At 44.7% G+C, this 16,577-nt stretch overlaps 1 protein-coding gene across 2 annotated transcripts in view; it reads right to left on the bottom strand.

The window, feature by feature from the left end:
• Positions 1–16,577, bottom strand: part of LOC136631996 (phospholipase A2 inhibitor 31 kDa subunit-like) — a 54,293-nt gene that overhangs the window by 23,734 nt on the left and 13,982 nt on the right. The gene's annotated exons all lie outside the window — the stretch shown is intronic.

Raw genomic sequence — 16,577 nt, 5'->3', positions numbered from 1 at the left:
AATTCCCATCCGACAGCGCTAGTGGCAGAAGGCGCATTTCCGAGGGCCAGGTAGCAGGGGAGGTGCGGAGATCGAGCAGCATGTACAGCCCAGGCAGTGCAACAGTCTTTAAGGGCCTAGACAGCTTTATGGCTCCCCACCAAGACTGTGTCACCGCTCCCCAGTCAAGGCTGAGTCGGCGGGAGCACTGTAAAAGGATGGTGAGGGAGTACGTAGCCGATCACACAACCGTCCTCCGTGACGCCTCTGCCACCTAAAACTACTGGGTGTCGAAGCTGGACACGTGGCCTGAACTAGCGCTGTATGCCCTGGAGGTGCTTGCTTGTCCTGCGGCTAGCGTCTTGTCGGAGAGGGTGTTTAGTGCGGCTGGGGGAATCATCACAGATAAGCGTACCCGCCTGTCAACAGACAGTGCCGACAGGCTTACACTCATCAAGATGAACAAAGCCTGGATTTCCCCAGACTTCTCTTCTCCACCAGCGGACAGCAGCGATACCTAAGCAATACGTAGGCTGCACCCGCGGATGGAAGCATCGTTCTCTCTCACCATCCAAAACGGGGACATTTCTGCTTCATCAATCTGTGTATAATATTCCTCCTCCTGCTCCTCCTCCTGAAACCTCACGTAATCACGCTGAATGGGCAATTTTTCTTAGGGCCACAAGGCTCACTCATATAATTTTTCTAAAAAATTTTTATACGTTTCAATGCTCTTAAAAGCGTTGGAACTTTAACTTGAAACAATTTTTCGTTAAACTGGGCTGCCTCCAGGCCTAGTTACCACTTAAGCCACATTAACCAAAGCGATTAATGGGTTTCACCTGCCATCTTGGTTGGGCATGGCCAATTTTTACTGAGGTACATTAGTACTGTTGGTACACCATTTTTTTGGGCCCTCACCTACAGTGTAATCATAGCAATTTCTATGTTCTTCGCCTGCACTCATGGTACAGAAAGGTGTGTGGGGTTGGCCTACACTTTAGCTACATAAATGTAACTTGGGCCTTGGCTATACTGCAGCTACTGAAATGGAACTAAGACTGCGCTCCCACTATACTGCTGCTTCGGAATTGTTCCTGGGGCCTGTGTAGGCTGCTACTATTACTTAAATGGAACTTAGACTATGCTCCTCCAATACTGCTGCTTCGGAATTGTTACTGGGGCCTGTCTTGAGTGCTACTATTACTGAAATAGAACGAAGACTGAGCTCCCACTATACTGCTGCTTCGGAATTGTTACTGGTGCCTGTCTTGAGTGCTACTATTACTGAAATGGAACGAAGACTGCGCTCCCACTATACTGCTGCTTTGGAATTGTTACTGGGGCCTGTGTAGGCTGCTACTATTACTGAAATGGAACTAATACTGTGCTCCCCCTATAATGTTGCTAGTGATATGTTAGTGGGGCCTGTCCTAATGCTACGGCTGAAATGTTACGAATTATGGGCTCTGCCTATACCGCTGCTAATGGTATGTCTCTGGGGTGTGGAAACAGAGGCTTCCCAAAGACATGATGGCGGCGAGGACATTTCCCACCAACGCGGTTACTGTTAAGGTGCATATAACCACGGACACGTGGAGAGGACACGTAGTGCCTCAAAAACATCCCCCGCCACGGCCCACTTAATCTTGGCCACATTCCGAAAACCAACAAAATTAAACCACGCTACTAGGTCCGCAGTCACCACCACATTACCACCAACGCGGTTACTGTTAAGGTGCATATAACCACGGACACGTGGAGAGGACACGTAGTGCCTCAAAAACATCCCCCTCCTCCTCCAACAATGAAAACATTCTTGGCAAATGCCTTTGCATTGGTTCGTCTGGTGGCAGTCCAAGAATTTCACCTTTACCGACACAACAAGAGAGCCCCCCCACCATCCCCCCGCCACGGCCCACTTAATCCTGGCCACATTCCGAAAACCAACAAAATACAACCGCGCTACTAGGTCCGCAGTCACCACCACATTACCACCAACGCGGTTACTGTTAAGGTACATATTACCAGTCTGACTGGGGCATGCAGACACCTTGACAGAATGAATAGTGTGTGGCACATAGGTTCCCCATTGCTATGCCCACGTGTGCAGCTCCTGATGGCGGTGGCACAGGATTATATTTCTCATTGCTTCTCTACAGCTTTGTGGGCTATCGCCCTGCCCCTTTTAAAGAGGGTCGCTGCCTAGCCGTGCCAACCCTCTGCAGTGTGTGCCTGCGGTTCCTCCTCATGGCAGACGCACTTATAAATAGACATGAGGGTGGTGTGGCATGAGGCCAGCGTGTGGCATGAGGGCAGCTGAAGGCTGCGCAGGGACAATTTGGTGTGCGCTGTGGACACTGGGTCGTGCGGGGGGGGGGGGGGTTGGGCAGCATGTAACCCAGGAGAAGTGGCAGCGGAGTGTCATGCAGGCAGTGATTGTGCTTTGTTGGAGGTAGTGTGGTGCTTAGCTAAGGTATGCATTGCTAATGAGGGCTTTTCAGAAGTGATAAATTGTTGGGAGGGGGGGGCACTCTTGCCGCTATTGTGGCTTGATAGTGGGACCTGGGAACTTGAGATGCAGCCCAACATGTAGCCCCTCGCCTGCCCTATCCGTTGCTGTGTCGTTCCCATCACTTTCTTGAATTGCCCAGATTTTCACAAATGGAAACCTTAGCGAGCATCGGCGAAATACAAAAATGCTTGAGTCGCCCATTGACTTCAATGGGGTTCGTTACTCGAAACGAACCCTCGAGCATCGCGAAATTTTCATCCCGAGTAACGAGCACCCGAGCATTTTGGTGCTCGCTCATCTCTAGTTGTTATATATTATACCACTGAGGTAACATGAAAGCTCACTTTCCAATATCGTAGAAACTTGAGATTTGGCACGAGCATTGATTATGTCATAAATAGGAAACGTTAATGGGTCCCAACTCGATTATTCAATTCTAAGCACAAAAAAATTAGCGTCCAAATTTTACGTACGGAATCTAATTCCATCACTTCCCAATGTCATAAAAACTTGAAATTTGGCAAGAGCATTGATTATGTCATAAATAGGAAAAGTTAATGGGTCCCAACTCAATTATTCAATTCTAAGCGCCAAAGAATTAGCGTCCAAATTTTATGTACTGAATCTAATTCTCTCACTTCCCGGTGTCATAGAAACTTGAAATTTGGCATGAGCATTGATTATGTCATAAATAGGAAAAGTTAATGGGTCCTAATTCGATTATTCAATTTTAAGCGCAAAAAAATTAGCGTCCAAATTTTACGTACGGAATCTAATTTTCTCACTTTCCGATGTCATAGAAACATGAAATTTGACACGAGCATTGATTATGTCATAAACAGGAAAAGCTAATGGGTCCCAACTCGATTTATTCAATTCTAAGCACAAAAAAATTAGCGTTCAAATTTTACTCACGGAATCTAATTCTCTCACTTCCCAATGACATAGAAACTTGAAATTTGGCATAAGCATTGACTATGTCATAAGTAGGAAAAGTTAATGGATCCCAACTTGATTATTCAATTCTAAGCGCCAAAGAATTAGCGTCCAAATTTTACGTACGGAATCTAATTTTCTCACTTTCCGATGTCATAGAAACATGAAATTTGACACGAGCATTGATTATGTCATAAATAGGAAAAGCTAATGGGTCTCAACTTGATTATTCAATTCTAAGCGCCACAGAATTAGCGTCCAAATTTTACGTACAGAATCTAATTTTCCCATTTCCCGATGTCATAGAAACATGAAATTTGGCATGAGCATTGATTATGTCATAAACAGGAAAAGCTAATGGGTCCCAACTCGATTTATTCAATTCTAAGCACAAAAGAATTAGCGTTCAAATTTTACTCACGGAATCTAATTCTCTCACTTCCCAATGACATAGAAACTTGAAATTTGGCATAAGCATTGACTATGTCATAAGTAGGAAAAGTTAATGGGTCCCAACTCGATTATTCAATTCTAAGCGCAAAAAAATTAGCGTCCAAAATTTACGTACGGAATCTAATTCCATCACTTCCCAATATCATAGAAACTTGAAATTTCGCACGGGCATTGATTATGTCATAAATAGGAAAAGCTAATTGGTCCCAACTCGATTATTCAATTCTAAGCGCAAAAGAATTAGCGTCCAAACTTTACGTATGGAATTTAATTCTCTCACTTCCCAATGTCATAGAAACTTGAAATTTGGCACGAGCATTGATTATGCCATGAATAGGAAAAGGTAATGGGTACCAACTCGATTATTAAATTCTAAGCGCAAAAGAATTAGCGTCCAAATTTTACGTACGGAATCTAATTCTCTCACTTCCCAATGTCATAAAAACTTGAAATTTGGCACGAGCATTGACTATGTTATAAATAGGAAAAGTTAATGGGTCCCAACTCGATTATTCAATTCTAAGCGCCAAAGAATTGGCATCCAAATTTTACGTACAGAATCTAATTTTCTCACTTCCCAATGTCATAGAAACTTGAATTTTGGCACGAGCATTGATTGTCATAAATAGGAAAAGCTAATGGGTCCCAATTCCTTTTTTCAATTCTAAGCGCAAAAGTATTAGCGTCCAAATTTTATGTATGGAATCTAATTCTCTCACTTTCCGATGTAATTTGGCATGAGCATTGATTATATCATAAATAGGAAAAGTTGGGGGCGTGGTCAAGCCTGCAGAGTGTGAAGTCACACTGAAACTGAGCTCCAGAGCCATAGAAGTTATACCGCTTTTTTTGGTGTTTCCAAGCCAGAAGTTGTACCCCACACTAACTGGAATAGCTTCCCTGCAGAGCGAGGATTACTTTGAGAGGTTTCCCCACAAAATCGGTGAGGTTGGAGGTTCGGGGCATAGAGTCTATACGGAGCCACGGTCTGGATTCTGAGAGAGGAGGGTAAGCGGCACGTGTGGAGGAGTGCCAAAAAGACTGCAACCTACAGCACACTTACCCCAGAGTCTTGCAGAGAGCGGCACCCGCGGAGGGGAACGGAGGAGAGACCCGCGCACATAGACTGCACCCAGAGTGCTTCTCTGCACAGTCCCGTGAGCGGAAGCCGCGACAGCTGGCACAGAGGAGAGCCGTGGCTGTCACACAAGCAGTGAGTACCGGGGACCCCAGGAAGCCCTTTCACCTTGCGGGCAGCTCCTCCCGAGCCATAAGAGCATCATATCCATCTTACCTCCCTGCTTCCCTCCGTCAAGCCAGACTTCCCTCCCGAACCTCCCGCCATCTCTCCCCCCCCCCCTCTCCCCCTATTGCGCCTGCAGCTGTGAAGGGGAGAAGAGGCAATAGCTCCAAGGAGCATCCACTTGGCAAGGTTGAAACTGCTCAATCTGCAGTAAATTGAAGATTACAAAAGGGTGCTACCCTAATTTTTCCGGAGGACTACAGACGCAAGTCTGCTACCATTACAACTCCCTAAGCAATCTTTTGCCGCCAAGCAGCATAACGAAATCACAGACAGCTTCCTGACCTACAGTACAGTAAAAACCCTTTCCAAAGCATAGCTCTAATTTTTCCGGAACTGTGCCACGCAGGTCCTCTTATAATACAATTTTTCAGGACTTTAGATACAAGTCTGCCGCAATTATAAACCTTGAATTCCTCTCGACCCCGCACAACTCTAGCTATCCATGAGCAGAAGATAGCCCAAAAGATGACAGACTGACCTCCAACTTGTGTGGAAAAGGTGGCCCCCTGACCCGCAACACGGGACATATTACAAGATAACTGCTGACCAAGGCTCTCTTAATTGTCAGATACTTCCCCACGCATTTTCTATAATTGCACAAAAGGGTGAAGGGCAGCAGAGAACGTAGCTGCGACCCGCCAGACACACCGAGAAGACAAAAAAAACAAGTCGACATGCAGAAATTCCTTTAAAAAAAAGCTCATTCTCCAAGTGCCATGGCAAAATCGCTTCCCTCACAAAGCAACCCAGACCAAGCGACTCAAGATTCAGAGCTAGACAGCGATATAGAAGAAGATTGCGACCTCAGCGCCCAAATCTCCAAATCATTCTTACAAAAAGCACTCCTAAAAGTCACTCAACCAATAATGTCAGAACTTGCGGACATTAAAACTGAACTACAACAAATTGGTCATAGAGTAGAAGACCTAGAGGGATCATGCTCAGCCATTATAAAACAGGCAAAAGCTACCACACAAGTGGTAGAGGTCCACCGCTCATACCTAGATCGAGCGCTCACTATAATTGAGGACCAAGAGAATCACAGCAGGCGATGCAACGTGCGGATAAAAGACCTCCCGGAATCCTGGGCAGCAGAGTCCTTACGCAAAGTGGCCGGAGAAATCTTCACAGATTTGCTGGGAGATGAGAGGGCAGTACAAATCCAAATTGAAAGAATACACAGAGCAATTAGACCCAAACCTAAAGATGGAGACCCACCAAGGGATGTAATCTGCGGGCTGCTCTCCTTCACAGATACAAGTGCCATATTAAACGCTACAAGAACACGTCAGATGTTCAAATACAACGATGTAACAATACACTTCTACCAAGATATCGCACCCTCTACTTTGGCAAAAAGGCACTTACTACGACCACTATTGGAAGCCTTAAAATCTAAAGGAATTCAATATTCCTGGCTGTTCCCGTTTGGTCTGGCAATCAATGACGCGGGTCGTAGAATGACGGTCAGAACCCCGGAGGACCTAGAAGCAATCTGGCAACAACTAAAAATAGATCTGATCGAAATACCTTCCTGGATGCCAACACAATACGACCTAACATTTCCCCCTCTTCCGGAGGTGGAGCCTTGGAAAACAATTACAAAATCCAAATCCCCAAAAAGCAAGAAATACAGCACTAAAACCCTGTCCTAGGACACTAAAAGAGACTGCTCACGTGATGTGGTAACCCCATGGGCGAGCGGCAAGTAAGACCAACGAGAAGGAGACACAGTCCTGAGACTTTTGTACCCTTAGTTACAAGACACAGTCTGCTTACAGCATACGCCGTTTGGAGCGTATATACCATGGCTACTTGTATGAGACATTGCCTGCAGGACCCAGGTCACCCAAAAAGAGACCCCGCGCTAACCGATCTTCTCAAGCTTAAACCAGCATAAGAAGAAAGTGTGAACTCTAGACTTGAAAGCAAAGACTTTAAAAATGACTGTCTATTAGACAATGACTACCAAGTCTAAATAGCAAGCTCTATACAAGAAGGGTGAGCCAGCATAAAAAAAGGGGGCCTAGGGTGGGGTGGGCCTGGGGGGTTGCACGGGGGTCGCCCCCCCCCCCCAGTCCCCCCCGCCTGGGGGGACCCGTATCAAAAGCAGGAGAAAAGATAAGTCCAGCCTATAAGTATATGAGGTATAGTAGGTCATGTATGCAGATTGTGTCATATTGGGAATGAAGGAAACATTTGCACTAGTTGTTGTTCAGGTTTATGTACCTTTCCCTTCCTTCTATCTCTCATGTCTCTCCTACCTCCTCCTGTTCCGGTTTACCCCTCCCCATACCCAAGCGCAGGTCACAGTGATATGACCCGATTAACAGGGAGACGGGATCGGCAAAAGGGAGGAGAAAATTCCCCGGCTGAAACAAGCGGGATTGAAGACAACACCTGAACTCACGCTGCCAGGGGGAGCTGCACATGTGAGTGAGTCTACCACACACACACACCACTTTTACATTTGCCCTTACCCGAGAGCAGTCCTTGGATGGGAAGGACAGTGACAACAGAGTCCCGCTAAGGGCAGTTGTCGGGGTGCTTCCGATCCACACAGCAACATTTATAGTTCTCACAACAGTTGACCGGACACTGTTCCCCCGGTCTAGAAAACTTTGTTAACTGCAGTTCTCCCTCCAACCGAATAGTCACCCCTCTCCTCCCTCCCCTTCACTCTTCACTCTTCACTTTCCACGTAAATCCATACTGAAACAATTTCCAAGTAATATGCCCGCTAGACATCCTGACAGAACTGACAACTCATATTGGCATCGAAATATCTTCCCTCCACAACAAAAACAGAGACAACAACAACAAAAAAAATCCATCGCTCCAAAAAGGTAGTATAACCGTTACCACCTTTAACACTAAAGGGTTAAATTCGCCAAATAAAAGACATCATCTGCTATAGCTCTTAAGGAATAGTAAAACGAAAATCGCATTCCTTTAAAATACGCATTTTAAAAGTAACAAGATTCCAGCCCTCCCGAGAAATTACTTTATACAATGGTTCCATAGTTGTAACCCGGACTCAGCCTCAAAAGGAGCCTCAATTGCCATTCATAGAGATCTCCCCTTTCAGAGTGACAAACAGCTTACAGACTCAGAGGGGCGCTACATGTTTGTAAAAAGGAAATTGGGGGCGCCCCCTACACCTTAGCCAACTTTTATGTACCCAACACGAATGAATCTAAGTGGCTAACAGACGCTCTGCTTACTTTGAAGTCCTTTGCTGAAGGTCATATAATCCTGGGGGGGGATCTTAATGTAACACTAAACCGATTACTAGACACCTCAAGGGGAAGGTCCCAGGTCTCGCAGAGAGCTCTAAAACGGGTCCACTTGGCCCTACAGGAATTAAATGTAACCGATTCTTGGAGATACAGTCACCCAGTAGAAAAAGACTACACTTTCTACTCGCAAGTTCACACCTCACACCGGAGACTCGACTATATTTTTGTTTCAAACAAACTCCTTAAAACTATCCAATGCTCCCAAATAGATTGCATAACAATATCAGACCATGCCCCAATGCATACCAGCTTAAACATACTATCTAACAATGGGGGAAATGGAGATGGCACTTAACCCCTTCCCGCTGCAGGGCGTAAGTTTACGTCCTGGCAGCCTGGTACTTCCCGCAACAGGACGTAAACTTACGTCCTGGAGATAGCGCGGGATCACATATGATCGCGCGCTATCCCGCAGCGGGAGGCGGCTGTCAGTCACAGCCGGCGTCCCGCTGTTAACCCCTTCCCTGCCGCGACCAAAGTAGATCGCGGCAGGGAAAGAGTTCACAGAGGGAGCGGACTCCCTCTGTGTCTCCGGCCGGAACTCGTGATGTCATCGCGAGAGCTCGGCCTGTCACCATGGCAACAGGACGCCAGACACTGGCATCCTGTATTGCCTATGCCTATGATCGCTGTATAAGCGATAAGGCATGGCAGAGCAGTAGCTCTGCCATGCCTTATGACAGCGATCATAGGCACAGTGCTGCAAGTCCCTCAGAGGGACACAAATTATGTAAAAAAAAGAAAAGAAAAATGTAAAAAAAAAGTAAAATGTAAAAAAAATGTTAAAAAAACCCTTTTTTCTGCTTTTTTTCAGATTAGCATAAAAAAAGGTAAAAAAAAAATTAAATCCCACATATTTGGTATTGTCGCATCCGTAACAATTAGAGATGAGCGAACACGTTCGGCCCCGCCCCTTTTTCGCCCGAACACCGAACTTTGCGAACACCTCGGTGTTCGGGCGAAAAAGTTCGGGGGCCGCCGTGGCAGCGCGGGGGGGTGCGGCGGGGAGTGGGGGGGAGAGGGAGAGAGAGAGGGCTCCCCCCTGTTCCCCGCTACTGCCGCCCGCGCCGCCGCGCATCTCCCCGCCCCCCGGCGGCACCCGGACACTTACGCGCGAACACTCCAGTGTTCGCTAAAGCCGGTGTCCGGGTGCGGATGTGTCCGTTACGGACACGTTCGCTCATCTCTAGTAACGATGCATACAATAAGTTGCACATGCTTTTGACTGTGCACGCAAAAAAACGCTAAAAAACTGAGGCAAAATGCTAATTTTTAGCATTTTGCCTCACTAAAAATGCAATAAAAGTGATCAAAAAAAACGTATGTACCCCAAAATGGTATCAGTAAAAACTACAGCTCGTCTCGCAAAAAATAAGCCCTCATAGAGCTCCATACATCGAAAAATAAAAAAGTTACAGGACTTTGATTGCAGCAATTTAGAATAGAAAAAAGATTTCCAAAAAAAGGGTTTTTATTGCAGAAAAGTGGGAAAACCTAAAAAAAATGTAAGAATTTTGGTATCGTTGTAACCGTACCGGTCCGCAGAAAAAATGGAATGTCTCATTTATGCTGCATGATTAACGTTGTAAAAAAAAATAAAAAAATCTATGGCAGAATTGATGCGTTTTCTCTCCCTGCTAGCATAAAAAAAAAAAAAGTTTGACAATATAGTCTATGTACTCAAAAGTGGCACCGATAAAAACTACAGTTCGCCACGCAAAAAACAAGCCCTCACACGGCCGTGTCCACAGAAAAATAAAAAAGTTATGACTTTTGATAAATGGAGAAGAAAATCCGCCAAAAATTGTTGCGTCCTTAAGCCCAAAATAGGCCGTGTCATGGAGGGGTTAAACGAGTCGATACTGAGAGAGGACGAATTTAAACGAGCTGATTAAGGATCTTACTGAATTCTTTGAGATTAACTCAAAAGACAGTACAAATGCACCCATAATTTGGGAAACACATAAGGCATTCGTGAGGGGCCTCTTCATATCCCTAGGCTCAAAACTAAAGAAACAGAAACAAAAGAAAATAGATGACTTATTAACAAAAATCGCGTACCTTGAGAAAAAAAGAAAACTCTCAGCAGTAGAGAAAGCACAATCTAAACTAAATTCTCTTAGAGACCAACTAAAATCGCTACTTGACAAAAAGTTTGCTAAATCCTCTGTAAACTACAGGCAAAGGATTTACGCTCACGGAGATAAGGGAGGCAAGCTGATGTCAACCCTTATTTTAAAAAAAGCGAGAGGAAAAACGCATATTAAAGAAATTGAAAAAGTCCTGGGGGGGAAGGCTACAACATCCCAAGACATCACGATAGAATTCCATAACTACTACACAAAGCTATACAACATTGAAGAAAAACTCCCACAAACAGACCTAGAAAGGAAATATAAAAACATGGAAGTATTCCTCAAAAATCTCACACTCCCCAAAATTAACCCAGAAGAAGCAGTAGAACTACTGTCACCTGTGAGACAGGATGAACTAATAGAGATTATAAATAGCTTCCCAAACGGTAAGAGCCCGGGGCCTGATGGCCTCACAACAGGCTACTACAAAACACTACATCACATACTAGAACCCCAACTTAGAACCACGCTAAATGCAATCATGAATGGAGCTCAATTCCCCAAACAAACGCAGGAGGCCCACATCACCCTAATACATAAAGAGGGAAAAGACCCAACCCATTGCAATAATTACCGACCAATTTCTTTATTAAATGTTGATATAAAAATCTGGGCCAAACTAATAGCCAACAGTTTGAGTAGAATCGTTCCCAAATTAATATCCGACGAACAGGCAGGCTTTGTAAAAGGAAGAGAGGGAAAAGACAACTCCGCAATACAATATGCTAAGAGGAAAAATATTCCCCTGATATTTTTGGGGATAGACGCTGAAAACGCGTTTGATCGTGTAGGTTGGACATTTATGAGAGCAGCCCTCGAAAAATTTAACTTCCCTCACCAATTTATCGATGCTATCTTCTCACTATATGCAAAACCTTAGGCAAGAATAAAAATTAATGAGATTCTGTCCCAACCATTCAACATAACAAACGGCACGCGCCAGGGATGCCCGCTTTCCCGTACACTTTTTATTCTCACCTTAGAAATCCTCCTCCAGGCGGCCCAGAAATCCGAGGACTAGAAGTTGGGGGGGGGGGGGGTACTGCATTCAATCTGCTGCTTTCGCAGACGATGTACTATTTTTGATTACGAACCCCACAAAAGGTCTCATTAGCTTGAATCACTTACTAGAAGAGTTTGGGAGTTTCTTCAACTTAAAAGTTAATACAAGCAAATCAGTTATACTAAATATATCTCTGCCCCCCCACAAAGCAGCAGAGGTGAAGAAATCCTCCCCATTTGACTGGGCAGAGCATACCATAGACTATCTAGGCATCAAAATCACGAATGACTTATCCAAACTATATGAGAGCAATTTGAGGCCGTTACTAACAGAAATCACATCACTCCTAACTAAATTAAAACTTATATATTTCCCAAGATCTTATACAAACTACAAATGCTACCAAAACACATCCCCAAATCTTTCTTAAAGAAAATCAGCTCACAATTCTCATGCTTCTTCTGGAAATATAAACGACCGCGTCTGGCATACTCACTAATGTCCAAGAGAAGACAATATGGCAGAGTGGGCCTTCCTAATATCCTTGAATATTATAAGGCAATCAACCTATATAGATGGCTATGGATAGTGGCCCCGATAAAAATCTCCAAAGTGAGGAAAATAGCACAACAGACCTACGGCAATAACATTATCAGGGACCTGTGGCTTCCCTGCCCCAAAACATACCATTCTAAAGACTTCAGTATCCTGCTGAGGGGCATCTGCGAGACCTGGGACTCCCTATCTCACGAACTAGCCCTCTCGCCATCCCCCAGCGCGCCTTTAAGCTTACTCCCTTACATAACCAAGCACTCTAAGACATGGACGCCAGAAAACCTCTGGAACATCTTTGAAAGTAAATCAATCTTTGATTTACAAAGCATCATTCATGAGGAACCTAGGGACATTATTAACTCCTCAAGCACACAAAAGAAACTGCAAGACCTCCACATCACACACATTGCAAATACAATCGCCAGTTTTAAAAGAGAATATCCCTCTACAAGTCCAACAACAGAATTTGAAAGGTTAATAAGATCGCAAAACTCAGAAACCAGAAAAATTTCATTCCTGACCAAAAATTTCACAACAACTCGCGCCTTAGGTAGACCAACTTACATCTCCTCATGGGAGAGGGAGTTAGATATAAAAATATGAGACGCAGAACTTAAAACAATATTTAAATCTTCCTATGGTGTCTCCCCATGCGTTCGCCTTTAAGAAAACCATTATAAACTTCTATCTAGATGGTAGATAACACCCGAATGGCTATGCACTTACAAACTTTCAGAATCAGATAGGTGCTGGAGATGTCAGGAAAATAAAGGTACCCACCTACACATCTGGTGGAATTGTAAGAAAATTAAACCCTTTTGGTCAGGAATCGAAAGAGAAATGGCAATAATCCTTAAAAAAGCAATTTTTCTAACCCCAGACTTGATAACCTTAAACAGGCCGAATGAGTCCGTAAACCCCCTGAAGGACAAACTCGCTGCATTTATGATAGTGGCAGCTAAGGCATTGATCCCCATCTACTGGAGAAACCAGTCACCCCATCCCACTAAGGTGTGGAAAGACAAGATTAGCCAGATCTACCAGTTTGAAGAGATCCTAAGCTGGACAAACTCGACGTAAACCACATTTTTGACCATCTGGTCGCCTTGGATAAATTATTGCTCCAACACCATAACACAGGATTAACCCCCCTAGATCGAACATCTTCATCTCAGTGGAAATCAGATCCAACAGAGATCTCTCTATGCCCCTCCCAGCAGAGACCACTGGATTGGCGAATAGAACCACAATGGCGCAACGACACTATCAAACAGAAAACAATAAAAGACATTAACTGAGCACATCCCCCCCCCCCCCACATAGCAAACACAACCTTTAAACAACACATACTGGGAACCGAATTAGCGTAGTAGTCTCATACCACCTTGCCTTCCCAGACAGAGGACACGATTAATGCCTTTTTTGCCGGGCTGAGACTCTCCGGTGCGGCCGTAGTTACACCCAATAAAGAAACAACGGGTGAAACGCCACCTGGGACGCTGCCTCCCTGCAGTCCCCCAACAGGGACGTGAACACCTGCCCCGGTGTGATTATGTTGGGCGGGTTACCTCCAAACCCCGAAGAAAAATCAAAAACGAAGAAAAACAATATTTACTTATATTTTAACAAATTGACGAGGAGGCGCCCACGGAGGCATCGGAGACATGAGTTATAAACAACAAAGTGGAATAAACTGCTAAATAAAAGATGGAAGTCTTAATGCGGACGACAGAGACCACCTCCCCCCTACCTTGCCCCCCCCTTCTACCCCTCTCCCCATCTCCCCTCTTACCCCGGTTATTACCATTTCACTATTTGAACAACTTATAAAGTTACTAAAAGTACAGGTGCAAAAACATATCTTGAAGACGGTCGCTGCCGCTCACCCTGACCCGGAGAATAAAGCCTGTAAGCCTGGATGTCTGGGCCAGAGAGAATGGCCGGGACCTATGTCTGGCTAGGAAATATGATCATTCAATACTGTAATATACGCATTCAATTGATAAGAATCTGATTGTACAAATTGATGCAATGCCTCGATCAATCTAAATGCACCTATGTAAGGTTGTAATGTTGAACACTATGACAAAGAAATTTTCAATAAAAAGTGAATTAATAAAAAATAAATAAATAGGAAAAGTTAATGGGTCCCAACCCGACTATTCAATTCTAAGCGCCAAAGAATTAGCGTCCAAATTTTACGTACGGAATCTAATTCTGTCACTTCCCAATGTCATAGAAACTTAAAATTTGGCACGGGCATTGAATATGTCATAAATAGGAAAAGTTAATGGGTCCCAACTCGATTATTTAATTCTAAGCGCCAAAGAATTAGCGTCCAAATTTTACGTACGGAGTCTAATTCTCTCACTTCCTGATGTCATCTATATATATATAAATGAATGTATGTCTGTCTGTTCTTTATGCATTACTACATCATTCATTCAATCGCCATGAAACTTTGGGAAGTTGTTGAGTACACTCCTGGGAAGATTACTGGCATACTACAACTATCCTACGATAGGTGGGGCGCGTGCGAGCGTCCTCGACAGTTATGCCCCGCAGACAAAGATCGTTTTATTTCCATCTCAAGCACGAAAGCAAAAGGCATTACGAGCAACGGGATGAGTGTTCAACTACAAAATGATGCATCTGCCGAACGTATCACAAGACAATTGCTGGATATTGAGAATGCTGAGGTAAAATGAAAGCTGTGCTGTGATTGGTTGTTATTTCTTATACTGCTGAGGCAACATGAAAGCTGTGCTGTGATTGGTTGCTATATATTATACTGCTGAGGCAACATGAAAGCTGTGCTGTGATTGGTTGATACTTCTTATAATACTGAGGTTACATGAAAGCTGTGCTGCGATTGGTTGTTATATATTATACCACTGAGGTAACATGTAAGCTGCGATGTGATTGGTTGTTATATATTATACCACTGTGGTAACATGTAAGCTGCGCTGTGATTGGTTGTTATATATTATACCACTGAGGTAACATGTAAGCTGCGCTGTGATGGGTCGTTATCTAGATATATAAAAACGAATGTATGTATATCTGTCTGTCTTCGCAGCAACGCGCGAAGGGTAAGCTAGTCTATATATATAAAATTGAATGTATGCGTGTGTGTCTGTCTGTTTGTCCTTTATGCGCTACTACACCATTCATCCGATCGCCATTAGAGATGAGCGAGCACCAAAATGCTTGGGTGCTCGTTACTCGAGCCGAACTTTTCGTGATGCTCGAGGGTTCGTTTCGAGTAACGAACCCCATTGAAGTCAATGGGCGACCCGAGCATTTTTGTATATCGCCGATGCTCGCTAAGGTTTTCATTTGTGAAAATGTGGGAAATTCAAGAAAGTGATGGGAACGACACAGAAACGGATAGGGCAGGCGAGGGGCTACATGTTGGGCTGCATCTCAAGTTCCCAGGTCCCACTATTAAGCCACAATAACGGCAAGAGTGCCCCCCCCCCCCTCCCAACAATTTTTACTTCTGAAAAACTCTCATTAGCAAGGCATACCTTAGCTAAGCACCACACTACCTCCAACAAAGCACAATCACTGCCTGCATGACACTCCGCTGCCACTTCTCCTGGGTTACATGCTGCCCAACCCCCCCGCACGACCCAGTGTCCACAGCGCACACCAAAGTGTCCCTGCGCAGCCTTCAGCTGCCCTCATGCCACACCACCCTCATGTCTATTTATAAGTGCGTCTGCCATGAGGAGGAACCGTAGGCACACACTGCAGAGGGTTGGCACGGCCAGGCAGTGACCCTCTCTAAAAGGGGCAGGGCGATAGCCCACAATGCTGTACAGAAGCAATGAGAAATCCAATCCTGTGCCACCTCCATCAGGAGCTGCACACGTGGGCATAGCAATGGGGAACCCATGTGCCACACACTATTCATTCTGTCAAGGTGTCTGCATGCCCCAGTCAGACCGCGGTTTTTTATAAATAGTCACAGGCAGGTACAACTCCGCAATGGGAATTCCGTGTGCACCCACAGCATGGGTGGCTCCCTGGAACCCACCGGCTGTACATAAATGTATCCCATTGCAGTGCCCTAGACAGCAGAGCTAACGTCAGATTAAATACAGGTGGGCTTCGGCCCACACTGCATGCCCCAGTCAGACTGGGGTTTTTTATAAGTAGACACAGGCAGATACATGAAAGCTGCGCTGTGATTGGGTGTTATATATTATACTGCTGAGGTAACATGAAAGCTGCGCTGTCATTGGTTGTTATCTAGATATATAAAAACGAATGTATGCTAGTTTTTTAATAAAAAAAAGATCTACAGTATGTAACTCAGGATCAGTACAGGTTAATTAATGTATGTACACAGTGACTCTACCAGAAAAATGGTAATGTTCAACAATGGAGG

The sequence above is a fragment of the Eleutherodactylus coqui genome, chromosome 6 (genome assembly GCF_035609145.1).
Source record: "Eleutherodactylus coqui strain aEleCoq1 chromosome 6, aEleCoq1.hap1, whole genome shotgun sequence".
Classification (NCBI taxonomy): Eukaryota; Metazoa; Chordata; class Amphibia; order Anura; family Eleutherodactylidae; genus Eleutherodactylus; species Eleutherodactylus coqui.
Note: the sequence above shows the minus strand (reverse complement) of the source record. Positions and strands in the feature narration are given on the sequence as shown.